This window comes from Pseudorca crassidens, chromosome 3 (assembly GCF_039906515.1).
Source record: "Pseudorca crassidens isolate mPseCra1 chromosome 3, mPseCra1.hap1, whole genome shotgun sequence".
NCBI classification, from domain to species: Eukaryota; Metazoa; Chordata; class Mammalia; order Artiodactyla; family Delphinidae; genus Pseudorca; species Pseudorca crassidens.
In genome coordinates, this window is record NC_090298.1 from 85,759,977 (window position 1) to 85,774,224 (window position 14,248).

The 14,248-nt window shown below is 31.8% G+C and overlaps 1 long non-coding RNA gene and 1 pseudogene across 2 annotated transcripts in view; both read right to left on the reverse strand.

Moving 5' to 3' along the window:
* LOC137220759 (uncharacterized) overlaps positions 1-13,269 on the reverse strand; it is a 456,326-nt gene extending 443,057 nt beyond the window's left edge. For both annotated transcript variants that reach the window (XR_010941781.1, XR_010941782.1), the window contains exon 1: positions 12,890-13,269. This is a non-coding gene — a long non-coding RNA (uncharacterized lncRNA). The remainder of the gene's footprint in view (positions 1-12,889) is intronic.
* On the reverse strand, positions 11,430-12,164 carry LOC137220564 (protein BTG4 pseudogene; annotated as a pseudogene).
* Positions 13,270-14,248: the final 979 nt, after the last annotated feature.

Sequence of the window (14,248 nt, forward strand, 5' to 3'; positions counted from 1 at the left end):
AGTCCCAGAAGTATAAGACTGAGAGAAAGAAACTGAGAGAGTATTTGTAGAAATGGCCCAAGAGTCCAAAGTTTGATGGCAGGCATGAATCGACACAAATCAGCTATTCAAAAAACTCCATGTAGGATGAAAACACAAAAAGATCCACACCAAAGAACGATATCAGCAAATTGCTAAAGGTCAAAGACAAAGAGCATCTTGAAAGTACTAAGAATGAAAAAAATTGCCAGTGAAGATTTCTATTTGTGGCAGATCCTTCAAAATAAGGGATAAAATAAGACATTCCCAGATAAACTCCCTTTGCTTTTGTTTGTTAACATTGGACTTTCCCTACTATAAATATTAAAGGGCGTTTTTCGGGTTAAAATGAAGAGACACTAGACAAAAACTCAAAGCTGCATAAAGAAATAAATGTACTGGTAAAGGTAAATACATAGGCAAAGATAAAACCAAGTATTATTGCATTTTTGGTTTGTAACTCTACTTTGTATTTCCTACATGATTTAAAAGAAACATTCATTAAAATTAAAGATGCAATTTATGACAACGTCAGCATAAATGAGTGGGCAGAGGTGTGTAGGAACAGAATTATTCCTAAAAGCTAAAATTGAAAAGCTAAATTGACACCAAATAAGCTACATGGTTATAAATCACTGATATTGGTAATCTGTTTTCTCTCTATCCCTCCATCATTCAACATATTTCCAAAAATCAACTTTTGGCTTGCTAATTTCCTTATTGTTCATTTGTTTTCTATTTCACTAATTTCTTATCATTCTTATTTTCATTATTTCCTCTATATTTTTCTTTAATTAGATCATTGATAATCAGTCTTTTTCCTTTCAAATATACACATTTGAGGCTGTAAATTGCACTATAAGCATATCTTAAGTTGAATTCTACAAAGTTTTATGGCATATTAATATACCTTCAGTTAAAATATTTTCTAATTTACATTGTAATTTCTTTCATATAAAGGATATCTTTTTGTACAATATTCACTTTCCAAATTTTTAGGAATTTGAACATTTCTATTTATATTCCACTGTGATCTCAAACTATATTCATAATTATTTTGGGGGGAGTCTGTTAAGACACACTATAATGATATGTCTCCTGTACACTTTTTTAAAAAAGTAGTTTTTCAACGTTACAATCATGTTTTATCATTGTTAATAAGGATATACCTGTTAACCATGTTGTATACATCTTTAGAGTGCCCATAAATTCTACACTAAGCTCCCCCTATTATTAGCATCTTACACTAATTAGTACGGTAATTTTATTATAACTTATGAACCAATATTGACCTATTATTAAGTAATTTCCATATTTTATTTAGGTTTCCTTAGTTTTACCTAGTATCCTTTTTATTTCATGATCTCATCCAGGAATTAAATTACATTAGGCATTTTATCTCCTTAGTTCCCTCTTGACTGATAGTTTCTCAGGCTTTCATTGTTTTTGATGATCTTGACGATTTTGGGGTGTACTGTGTAATGATTTTGTAGGTTTCCTCCATTTGAATATGTATGATGTTTTCCTCATGATTAGAATGAAGTTATTTATCTTTTTTTGGTAGGTAAACCATTGAGGTAAAGTATCACTATAATCACATCATATCAAGGACAATGTCTATATATTTTTTAATCAATTTTATCTTGATTAATTTTACATGATACGTGTTTTCTATATTTTATTTTCAATGTTCTACATTCTTATATTTAAAGGTATGTTTTTTGTAAACAGCATATTTTAAAAATCTTTTAAGATAATCTTATTCATTTACACGTATTTTGTTCACTTAAATTTCTATAAGGGATTGTTATATCTACCATAATATGATTTCTCACATGAATTTTGTGTTTTTTCTGCTATTTTATTGCATCTTTTGCAATTGGTCATATGTAAAAGGATATATTAGACTAGGAGAAAGGTCTTACAATATTATTCTCAAGTTCCACATCAACAATCTAGATTAAAAAGACCAAAATAAATATAGAACATAAAAGGAAGAAAATAAAGTAGCAGAAATAAATGGAATTTAAAAGAGAACACAGATTTAGAAAACTCAACAAAGCAAAAAATTGGTCCTCAGAAATAACAATGAAATTGATAAACTGCTACCAAGACTGACAAAGACACAAATTACCAATATCAGGTCTGAAATATAAACAGCAAAAGTATAATAGGGAATATTATCAACAATTTTACACATCTAAATCTGATAACTTAAATGCAATGAACCACTTCCTGGAAAAATATAAAATTACCAGAACATATTTAATACAGAACATATTTAATACAGAACATATTTAATACAGAACATATTACCAGGACATATTTAATACATTATCTGATAAAAATCAGATAATGTGATTAGCCTTTAAAGAATTTGAATTCATAATTTAAAAGCTCCCACAAATAAATTCCCAAACCCACATAATTTCACTGAAGAATTCTACCAAATGTTCAGTGAATTAGCATCAATTCTCTATATTACCTTGTAGAAAATAGAAGGAGAAAACACTTCCAATTTACTGTTGGACCCTATTTTCTCGATTCCAAATCAAAGACAGAACAAAAAGGAATAATGCAGGCTTATATCCACAATCAATTAGGCACAAAAGTCCTTAGCAAGATATTATCAAGTAAAATTCAGCAATATATAAAAAGGATTCTACACCATGATCAAGTGTGGTTTATACTAGAAATGCAAGACTGGTACAACATTTGAAAATCAGTATAACCCAACATATTAACAAAGATGTCCACTCTCAGCCCTCTTATTCAACATACTGCTGGAAGTTCTAGAGAGTATAATGAAGCATAATAGGGGAGATAAAAGGCACATAGTTTAGAAAAGAAAAAATTAACCTGGCCCTATTTTCAGATGACATGATTGTCTACATAGAAAATCAAGGAATATACATTCATAACTAATTAGCAATTCCATTCAGATCACAGAATACATGATATACAAAAAAATTATTTTGAAACACTAGCAATAACCACAAGTACATCAAAATTAAATACATTATTATTGCATATGCCTATGAAATACTTTGGTGTGAATATAAAAACATGTACAGGAATTGTATGCTGAAAAATCATGACACTGATGAGTAAGTCCAAAGATCTAAATTAAAAGGCATACTATTTTCATGGATGGGAAAACTTAATTTTAAAATTGTCAATTTTCTCCAATGTAATAAAGTTTTAGAGTAACTGCTCTCAAAATCAAAATTTTATTTTTACAGACATAGACAAGATTATTCCAAAATTATATGGAATAGCAAACAGCACTAGAATAGCTCATACAAATCTATGCAAATTGAAGACATATGTTCATAATAATCAAGATTGTGTGAAATTGATGGAGAGGTAGATGTAGACCAATGGAATTAAATAAAAAGCCTAGAGAGACACTGAAACAAATATGCCCAACTACATAAAAGCAATTCAACAGATGAAAGATAGTCTCAAAAGTAAAAGGTGCTGGAGGAATTGTACCTCCACAGGTTAAAAAAAAAAAATGAACCATAACCTAAGTCTCACCTTACAAAAGTTACACAAAATTGTTCATGGACCAAAATGTAAAACATAAGACTACTTCATTTTCATGCAAAAATGGGAAATATTTGAAATCTAGGGCTAGGCAAAAAGGTCTTAGATTTGGCACCAAAGTGCAAGATATAAAAGGAAAAACTGATGAATTGAAAAAAAAAAACAGCTACAAAATGGGAGAAAACATTTCAAACTATGTATTTGACAAAGACTAGTATCTAGACTACGTAAATAATGTATCAATAAAACTTAATAAAAGAACAAGAACTCCAATTAAAAATGGGCAAAATATATGAAGAGACTTTTGACTGAAGAGGATATAGATGACAAATAAGTACATGAAAAGATCTTCAACATCATAGTCATTAGGGAAATGCAATTTAAAATACCACAATGAGATAGCAGTATATACCTAACTGAATGGCTAAAATTTTTTTAAAAATTTAAAAAGTGTAAACACCAAGTGCTACCAAGGGTGTGGAAAAAACAGATCATTCTATACTGCTGGTGGGATGGTAAAATGGTAGATCCTCTCTGGAAAAGATTTTGACTGAGTTTTAGGGTCATTTAGTGTCTAGATTCCAGAAACAATCAATGCACTCCTTGGCACTTATCCCCAAGAAATGAAGAATTACTTTAGTAATTAAACCTGTACCCAAGTTTTTTTTTTTTTTTGCAGCTTTATTTATGTCCCCAAACTGCAAACCACACAGATGCCTTCCAGTGAATGAATGAATGGTTAACCAAACTGGTACATCCATCCCTTACATACTTTTCAGCAATAAAAAGGAATAGATTATTGTTATGCACAAAAAATAAGATGACTCTCCAGAGAATTATACTGTATGAAAAAGTAAATCCTAAAATATTCGATAGCATATTATTTTTTTTTAATCTGTTGAACTGACAAAATTGTAGAGATAGAGAGCAGCTTAGTGCTTGCCTGATGTGGCTGTAAAAGAACAACATAAGGGATCCTTGGAGTCATAGATATATTTTGTATTCTAATTATGTTAATGCCAATATGTTGGTTGTAATATTACACTACAATTTTGCAAGATATTCTCGTTGGGGGAAAGAATATATGTGTTCTCTATTATTTCTTAGAACTGTAGCTGAATCTATAATTATCTTAAAATTTTAAAAATTTAATTGAAGTCAAATCAACTGTAGTTTTTCACTCATTGATATACACCTTGATTGGACATAGGGTTCAAGCAGTAAGATTAGAGTTAGTTTCCCATATCATGTGCAGCATTTCTAGTTCCATTTATCAGGAACAGAACTTTCAGCTGCCACTGCCTATTTCAAACCTACAGCACAGCCAGCCCATGTGTTATCCACTGTTATGTTTCAATTTCTGTTCCTTTTTGTATGAATACTGTTTTTGAGTCCTACTCTTTTAATTTATGCTTCTTAAAAATTAGTATGCTGTCTACCTCTGTTTCTATATTTTCATGCATACCTATGTCTATTTATCATACTATTTATTTACTATGTGATCTTCATGAGAAGTATCTCAGTAAGAAAATATTTAGAAAATTTCTTGGCCCAACATTCTTGCTCAGTGTGGCATATAAAGAAATGTATGTTGTGGCTAATAATTATCAGAATAGAAAATGTGTTTGTAATAGAGAGTTTAGAAGTTTAAAATTTAGTTGCTTGAAATAAACAGTGGCTACTTGAGATACTGAAAATTTTTTACCTGTTGTCTATGTTTTATCAGTGTGGGTTAACTGGATGCAGAAATTTCCTTCCTGAACAACTGCTATAGACCAGGCAGGGAGCCGGATGAGCATAATTTTAGAAAGACATAGACCAGCAGCACTTGCAAGCTTATGGAAACCAGAATTTGCCAACCATATGGCTGAGAAAATTCGCAGCAATAGTCGTAACATGGATCATCTCCATTGGCATTGGAAGAAATCCTACCCTTCTCTTTCTGAGCAAATATAATCTAGACAAGGTGAAGGCACGGTACACCAGTAGAATAATATTAGATTTGTTACTCATTTGCTGGTATTTATTCAATAATTAAAATGTATTCATTCAAAAATATTTATAGGGTAGCTACTTTATATTAGATATCATTATAGATAATGGAGATGTAGGAATAAAAAAAGAGGTTGTTTATTTTTGTTTACTATTATGGTGCTTAAGTATTATTTTAAGGAGATAATGGAATAGTGGTTAGAGTTTTTAAGGATTTAGGGGATAATGTGATAAATAGTATCTTGGTTGGGGAGGGAGAAGAGAGAGATGTTTTACCTAGTCTCTTGAAGAATTCTCTAAAAAAAAAAAAAAAAAGAATTCTCTAAAGTGTTGACAGTTTAGCTGAAATCTGAATAAGAAGAATGGTCTCTTGATGAGCTCATTTGTGCAGAGTTATTTTCAAACAGAAGCAGCAAGTAAAATGTCTAACAAAATCTACGATTCTATTTGCATTCAGAATGTATTTTCACAGGGTAAATACAAAAACCCATTCTTGTTAAATTGTTAATTATTAAGAAAGATGGACTTTTCTTCCATTTATAATAGTTCCTCAGATATGTTTTTAGATGTGAGAATTCCTAATTGTGCCTGAGAAAAGTGGAAAGTTGCACTGCTGACTTGTCATCTCCCAATGTATAAATACACATTAAGCTGCTATGTTTATTTCTGCTAAACTAATGTCCTAAATGCTAGAAACATCTTAGCAAAAAATGTGGAATATTTGAGGCCTATGTAATATCTATAAGCAAACTTTTTATATTGTGTATTCTAAACTATGTTTATGTTAACACCTGCCAACATTTCCTCATTAAGCTATAAGGTGGTCTGATGAATATAAATCTTTCACAGGCAATTTTCTGGGAACAAGAATATAAGCCAATTCAGGAATGACATGGATACCTTCCATAAGGCTGATGTGTCGGACACAATTTTACAGGTTAATAGCTTACTCCACTGTTTTCTACCATACTCTTAAGATATAACTCACATCTAAGCATCAACTGGCATTATTAATCCATGAGATGGGTAACAGTGGAGAACTAGGCTAACAAACAGGTGAACAGAAAGGAAACAGAAAAAAACAGGAAGAGATGGAAGGAAAGAAACTTGAGTTGTCAATGTCAAGTGGAAAAGAATTAAAAATTAAGTGCTGCAAACATGCATGAACACATTCTAGCTGTAAAAAGAAATTAAACACAAAAGGGTATAAAATTAAAGAATGTAAAATGTCCTGATCACTATCCTTTTCATAGTTATGATTGCTGTTATTTTCCTAGACATTTATATTTCATATTTTACATTTTTTAAACTCAGGAGGAATACACATATTTTCACTGTAAAGGTATTCTAACAGCAAAAGATGAAAAACAAAACCAAACACTGCCATAAACCCTTAATCACCAACCCTTAATTTAAGTTTCCTCATAAGAGGTAACAATTGGCAACAGCTTGGGTATATTCTTCATAAGCTTTTCTATTCAACATGTTAGGGAATTTTGGATTTGGGGGATGTATAACTCCACATCTTTTACCTCTCCTTTCATACTTTATGTTTCTGGATACTTTTTTTCTCCTGGATAATAGTACTAGTTAGATATAAACTCTAGTTCATCTGGCCTGAAAAATTAGAAGTTGAGAGAATCTATTCAGTTTTCACTTCACTACACCTTTTACGAAGTGGAAAAAAAGACACTAATCTAGATACTCATATAAAAATATAAATAATCTAAAAATAAAATATTAAAAAGTTTTACATAATTGATATTTTTAGGGCGCCATGAATACCTGAGTCTTGCCTTTACTCATATTCCCTACTCTCTGACTCTAGGAACTTCAGGACTATCAATATTCACAAAGAATAACAACATCACAATAATAATTTTGGAAATATGTTGTGAGCTCATAGCCAAAAGCTGACATCTCCACTAAGCAAGGAAACATATGTAAAGCCCCCATTTTTACTAAAGTTCATTAGGCTAAACTTCATTGCAAGACATTCATACTCCTTTCTCCCTCCTATCTAACCCATACCTAAAATCATATTTCACTCTGGCCACATGACAGAGCTGTTGTTATGAAGCAGGATGACCAACTAAAAAGTGATGGTCCTCAGTAGGTCTCTTTGGGCTTAATGGTTAAATCTATGAATGATCCCTGAGAGGTCTCTTGTCAAAGAGGAGATTAATTGCATAATAGGGAAGTCATGTCCAAATACTACTTTTTAAGTACTTGTTATTATAATTTTGGAAATCTTGACCAAAGGCTTGGGTAGTCCAAGTATTGCTTCTCGAAACATATACTATGTGTCAAGGTATGACTTTTAATGTGTTAACTTAAAGGATTTAACTCTATTTTACTGTCTTTCAAATTATAGCCAACTAAATTTTCTAATATAGAGGGGCTTATAAGATAAATATAATGCAAGAAACTGAAAAATGACTGAAATTTTGAACAACTCCTACAAATGTTTAAAGATGCAAACTGAAATACTCTTCTATTTTAGGTAATCAAATTTATAGGTCCCTTTCATCAAATTTCTTCTTACTCTATTAGTCATAGTCAAAAGAGTCAATAAAGGATATGACTTTTCTCAGTAGCTGCACTGTGAATCATCTCCAAATGGAAATTATATGGTTTCTTCAACATCTCTAAGGAAGGGTTATGTAGACTTCTGTATCTTGACATTTTGAGAAGCATAACATAGAAAATTTGAAGTTATATTCTCTGAAAAGTATCTAGATATATATTATAGATTTATATTTTAATAGTAACTTGAGCTATGCTAAGGAATGAAATTTGCCTGTCAAAGTATAAACCTATCAAGACTTGCATTTACAATGTGTAGAAGTAATGAAGTATCCATTAACTGAAGATATTTATCATAAAATTATTCTGTTTCAAAATGCAGAAAAGACAAACACAGATATTTGTCACTGAATATGACTATAATGGTATTTGCTTGGAGAAAATTTTGGATTGACTAAGACATATACTTACTAAAAAGAAAATCACACTAACAAACCTTAATAAAGTTATGCTTTATCGAAATGCATTAAGCAACATAAACTCCTGGTAGATTATCAAAGGCTCTGTAATCACAAAATATTCCCTGCATAAGCAGTTAAGTTTCTTTAAGACTTTTAGCTAAAGAGTTTTAGCATTCAGTCTTCAAGACCATATTAAATATATTCAGATTACTTTTGGAATAGTTGTTTCAACACCTTCCTAGCAATGGTGAGATGACAAAAACCAGTGGTCCATCAGTGATACTCCTTGTTCACAACACTGTGTAATGGAGTTTATAGGGTAATGTACTTCTCTCCTCTAAAGGGGAAGGCAATGGATCAATGATATAAAACTTGAAAACCTAAAATTAAAGTGCCATTTAAACTGAAGGTTTTAATTAAGTGCATCACTGGATTAGCCTTTTGAAAATCATTACCTGATCACAAAGGCCATGACTCTTCATGGGCTTGAACTGCCTATGACTCTTCAATACATATTTTCCCCAAATGATCTGGGACAAATTGGAGCCCAAGTTCCACAAGGGCAGGTTTTCAGCATCTTGAGATGAGCAAAATAAGTTGCCTATTGATTATTTCCAGTTGAAGCTCCAAACATTGTATATCTAAGAGAAGACATTCCTATGTGCTATATGCAATAGATGACCTTAAAAAAATCCATGAGTATAATAAAATGTTTTACAGCACCATAATATGTTGTGTAGCAACAGTATATAGAACAGAAGTGTTGCAAGTATGAAGAAAAAAGCATGAGATAAATTCAGGGTTACATTAGAAAAACCAAGGGCAAAGAGAGGACACGATTTATATAATCGTCTGTCTTACATGTCTTTACCGTGACTGATAGATTAAAATGTCTGTGATATTATGCATTTTTAGTAATCATTAATCAGCGCTTTAGTATTTTGAATATTTCTCCTTCACTTGACTTATCCAGGTAATTAGACACATTTTAGGGGTAAAGCTAAGAGGATATTGTGCATTTCTGCTTCCCTTTATAGGTACTGAGATGAGTCAATTTCAATTTGACTTCTTTCATCAGCATCTCCAACCAAGAAAGAAGAGCCACTACCAAGTTCTTTTATGCTTTTGTAACAGGTGACCAGGTAACTCAGACTACTTTTTCCATTGAGAACAATTAAAAAAGCTAGGGGGCTGACACTTAAAGGAATTGGAAAGTGAACCATGCAGTGAAGAATCACCATGCATTCTACAAAACATTTAGAGAAGTAAATTCAAACAAACTTTTTCAGGAAATCAAATAAAGCAAACATTTTCTAATACTTCTGTAAGATCAGAATTATCCTGATACCAAAACCTGACAAACTATAGACAAATATCCTCCATGAACACACACAAAAATTCTTAAAAACCATATGATTATCTCAAAATGTGCAGAAAAAAGTTTTTAGCAAAAGTCAACATCTAATAATGATAAAGAGCACTAAGCAAAACAGGAATAAAGAGTTTCCTAACCTGACAAAAGGCATTTATGAAAAATCTATACCTGATTTTAACCTTAATGATTATACTCAGATTTCACCCCAAAACCAAGAAAAAAAGGCAAAGATGTCGACTCAGTTTTCAATAGCTGTGACTCATGAGAAGTTTCTTCAAGACGCTGCATAATACGATTAAGTTCAAATAGACTACTGTCCCAATAAATCACTACTGAGAAAATTTCCCTAAAGAAAAATGCCCCAAGTGAAAACTTAAGTCCTAAGACCATTGTTTGCATCTGAGGTTCTGTGATTGGTAGAAAATCAGAAACACGTATAGAATAGGGACAGTTCCTCAAACAAGTTGGTACCGAGCAGGCAAATTAGAGATGCTTAGTCCATTAAGAAATAACAAAACATGTATTCAAGTTTCAGTTTTGTCTGTAGTTCGTTGATTTTGAGTAAACCACTTAGGAGAATAGTATCCAAGCCCAGACTACCGAGACAAGTTTGTACCAGCTAACATTTATGCTTCCTTACTGCTCTAAGATTCTGTTAGGTAAGTAATCGGCATTTACATATGTTGATGGAACTAATTTCCCTAATCAGGTCTAAAGCTGAGCAGATGCTATTTCTCCTTTTCATTGCTTTTTCTCCTATGAAAGCATGTAATTCTGCCATGAAACTATGCTGGAAATATGTGGATTTACTACTTTAGAGTCCACAGTTGACCTTGTGACACACATAAAATTGCTTTTTTGAAAGCACCGAGGCTGCATAGATGAGGAAGGAGTTCAGCTCTCCTAACTCTCTTTATGTGAAAAGTTTATGGCTTTAAAAAAATGTCCTCTTTAGTTTTCAGAAAAAAGTTTTTCCAGAATCAAGCTTACATACAAGATCATATAAATATATATATATATATATAATTTTACATTGATTTTGTTTGTTGTGCTATTCTATTTATTTTTCAGAGCAATATGCAATCATATCTTTTGTAACCATGGCAAAAATTTTAAGAGCTACAAAAGCACTTTGACTTACTAGATATATTTGTATTAATGAATTCCAATCGTTGTTAATTTGAAATATATAGGATGTTTATGCATTGTCCAAACATTTCTAACTGATTCTAAGGACTTCATACTATATAAGCACTTTATACTGTATTTAAAATTAAAATAGTTATTTCTTTAAACTGTTACTTTTCATAATTCATCTAATTCAATATCTTTATTCTATTATCTTGTTGGGTACATTGATTAGTGTTATGCAAAAATTCATATAAAATCAAGTAAGAACTAAAATTAAGACAGTTATGATCTGTATGAGAGGATTTACCATCATGCACCCTATTCCATTTTGTGGTTATTTTTTCTGTTTCTTGAGCTTCTCAATCTTAGACTCATTTTCATTTTAGAGAAAATACAGCTGCTCGTCTGAGCTCTATCCCACCAAGTGCCCAGCCACTGTATTTTGTCTTGACCCAGTGGTACCTCTCCACTCTATGTATAGCAGCAGACCTATGACCCATAGTGTTCTTATGCAACACATGATAAACATGTCCTAGGAGGCCCATATGGCCATCACCATATTCTTTTCCTAGGGGATTTGGAACCAAGACTGAAAGAACTCTTTCAAGTTTTCAACCTGATAAACACTCTTTGGATTGCTGACTTTAGGAATTATCTGAGGTTATTTGTTACAACTTTTTTCACTGGAGGAAATGCTATAGGAGTAGTCCAACGCAACTCTCTTAAAAGTGTAACTGATTTTTGGGAGAGTTCCCATTCCTCCCACCTGCCTTTAAAAGTAGCAATTACAAATGGATGGTTTTTCTCATCATACCTACAGCACACTTCAAAGTGAGCTACACATATGATCAGCTCCTTTGCAAGTCCCAGGTGAGAAGAATCACTTCATTCTCAGCACAAGCCCTTTATAGAAGGGCATCTTTAGTCTAATTGCTTACCTTGATACACCTGAAACCTTACCTATTGAAGGGCTCAAGTACCAGTGACTTATTTATGTTTCAAACAAGATTGTTATCTGCTGTTCTACAAAGTCTTCTATTTGCTGTTTACTCATTTTATGTTTTTTTGCTTAACCTTATGACAAAGAAAACTGTTGCAATTTCATCTATCATGATTCAAGAAAAATCTGTGAGGATGTCAGCAAAAACTCTTTAACCCCAACAAAATGTGGGCCAGAATTAGAAGACTAGATTTTCCAACTCTCACCCAAACCTCTATAACCTTTTTAAAAAATCACCATCCATTAGCCCTGAAATTTATGAGATGATATCATTCAGTTTTAAATTCACCAACCCATTTCTAATAAGTTGTTTATGCACATGGTACAATATTCAAATTTGCAAAAATTTATTCTTGAAAGTAATTAACTCTCAGTTGTCTCCATCTGCCAAGATGTCTTTCTTTGAAGCTATAGCTATTACAGTCTATGAAAGCAACACCCACACAAACACAGAGGCATAGGAAGCGATTATTTATTGATTTGTATTTCATTATTTCAAATTTTTAAGTTAAAAAATTGTCTTAAATCAACATTTTTGTGCACATATTTTCCATACATGTAAATACAACTTTAGAATAAGCTTCCAGAAATGGGATTATAAAGACAAAAGGCATATTTGAAATTTGGAATAGTATTGTAAAATTGACTCAACTAAAGTCAACTTCACACACACACACACACACATACATACATACCTTGTAAACCCATATGCTGTGTGTGTGTATTTTGCCCTTTTGCTCTGATACGAAAAGTATGATGTATTGCTTTAGTTTTCTATTGATGTTTTAACAAACTTCCAAAAACTGAGTGGCTTAAAAACAATGAAAAACAACTTACAGTTCTGTAGTTCAGCTGTCCAGCCTGGGTCTCACTGGGCTAAAAGAAGATCAGGGTGTCAGAAGAGTTACATTCCTTTCTGGAGTCTCTAGGGCATAATCTGTTTCTTTGTCCTTTCCAGCTTTGAGATGATGCCCACAGTCCTTAATGCATGGTCCCCTTCCTCCATCTTGAGTAACAACAGTTACATCTCTGCGTGCCCTTCTTCAACACTCACATCTTCTTTTGACTCACTCTCCTGCCTCTCTTTTCTACCTTTAAATACTCTTGCAACTAAATTTGATCCATCTGGATAATCCTGGGTAATCTGCCTATCTTAAAGTCAGCTGAGTAGTAAGCTTAATTCTATCTGCAACCTTAATTCCCCTTTGTCATGAAACAATATATTCAGATTCTGAAGATTAGAATATGGATATCTGTGAGGCAAGGGGCATTATTCTGCTTACTGCATAGATAGATTGAATTTCCATTTATCTTATTTTTAATTAGATTGGTCACATTTTAAAGAAATATTTTGATTCTTGTTGCTTCTTTAATAAAAATTAGTGCCCCATGTATTTAATGTATTTTATTTTCAATGTTATGTAAATGTGGAAGTATAAGATTGTTCATCGAAGTAAAAGTCCTTCAAGAGGCATATCTTTCATCTGATCTTAAAATGAGAAGTTGAACAAAATATTTTAATAAAAATGTCTTGAATATATTATTTATTCAAATAGTAACTATAGAGAGTCATTTTGGTACATTTTCTTTCATGGTTATTGAATAAAACCCATTTTGTCTAGTCATTTATTAGCTTTTCAAAGTTGTTTTAAGTCCGTAAGTTTAAGGGAAAAGAATTTGCTGCTATTGATCCCCTTAAGACTAGATAAAGGAAAATTCAGCTTCAGCTGAACTATATCAAATTCAGTTAATTTCCTCCATCCTGGTTTTCAATCGGCTGCAAGGATAGTTTGAGGAGGAGCTGAAAATAACAGCTATCCTCTCGTGAGCTTTAACATTTGCTTTTAAGTAGACTGAGAATAAATTCAAATGCAAAAGTGGAACATATTTTGAAAATAAAACATTAAGATTTACTGCTTGTATCTTCTATATTTTAATACTATATCAGAAGATTAAAATACTGAAAACTGGTAATATGGTTTATGTTAGGTGAATATGGAAAGTTGATGAATGTGAAAAGTTCATTTATAAATTACAAAGAAAAATATATGCACATTAAAATTCATGTAATTCTTCTGAAAACTACTAATCCACAATTGGTCTAATGAAAAACATATTCTATTTTGTGGGGAAAACTTTTAGGGGGAAAAAGATGTGTGCTAACATCAGTTTAGAGAATACAAATGTATGACCATT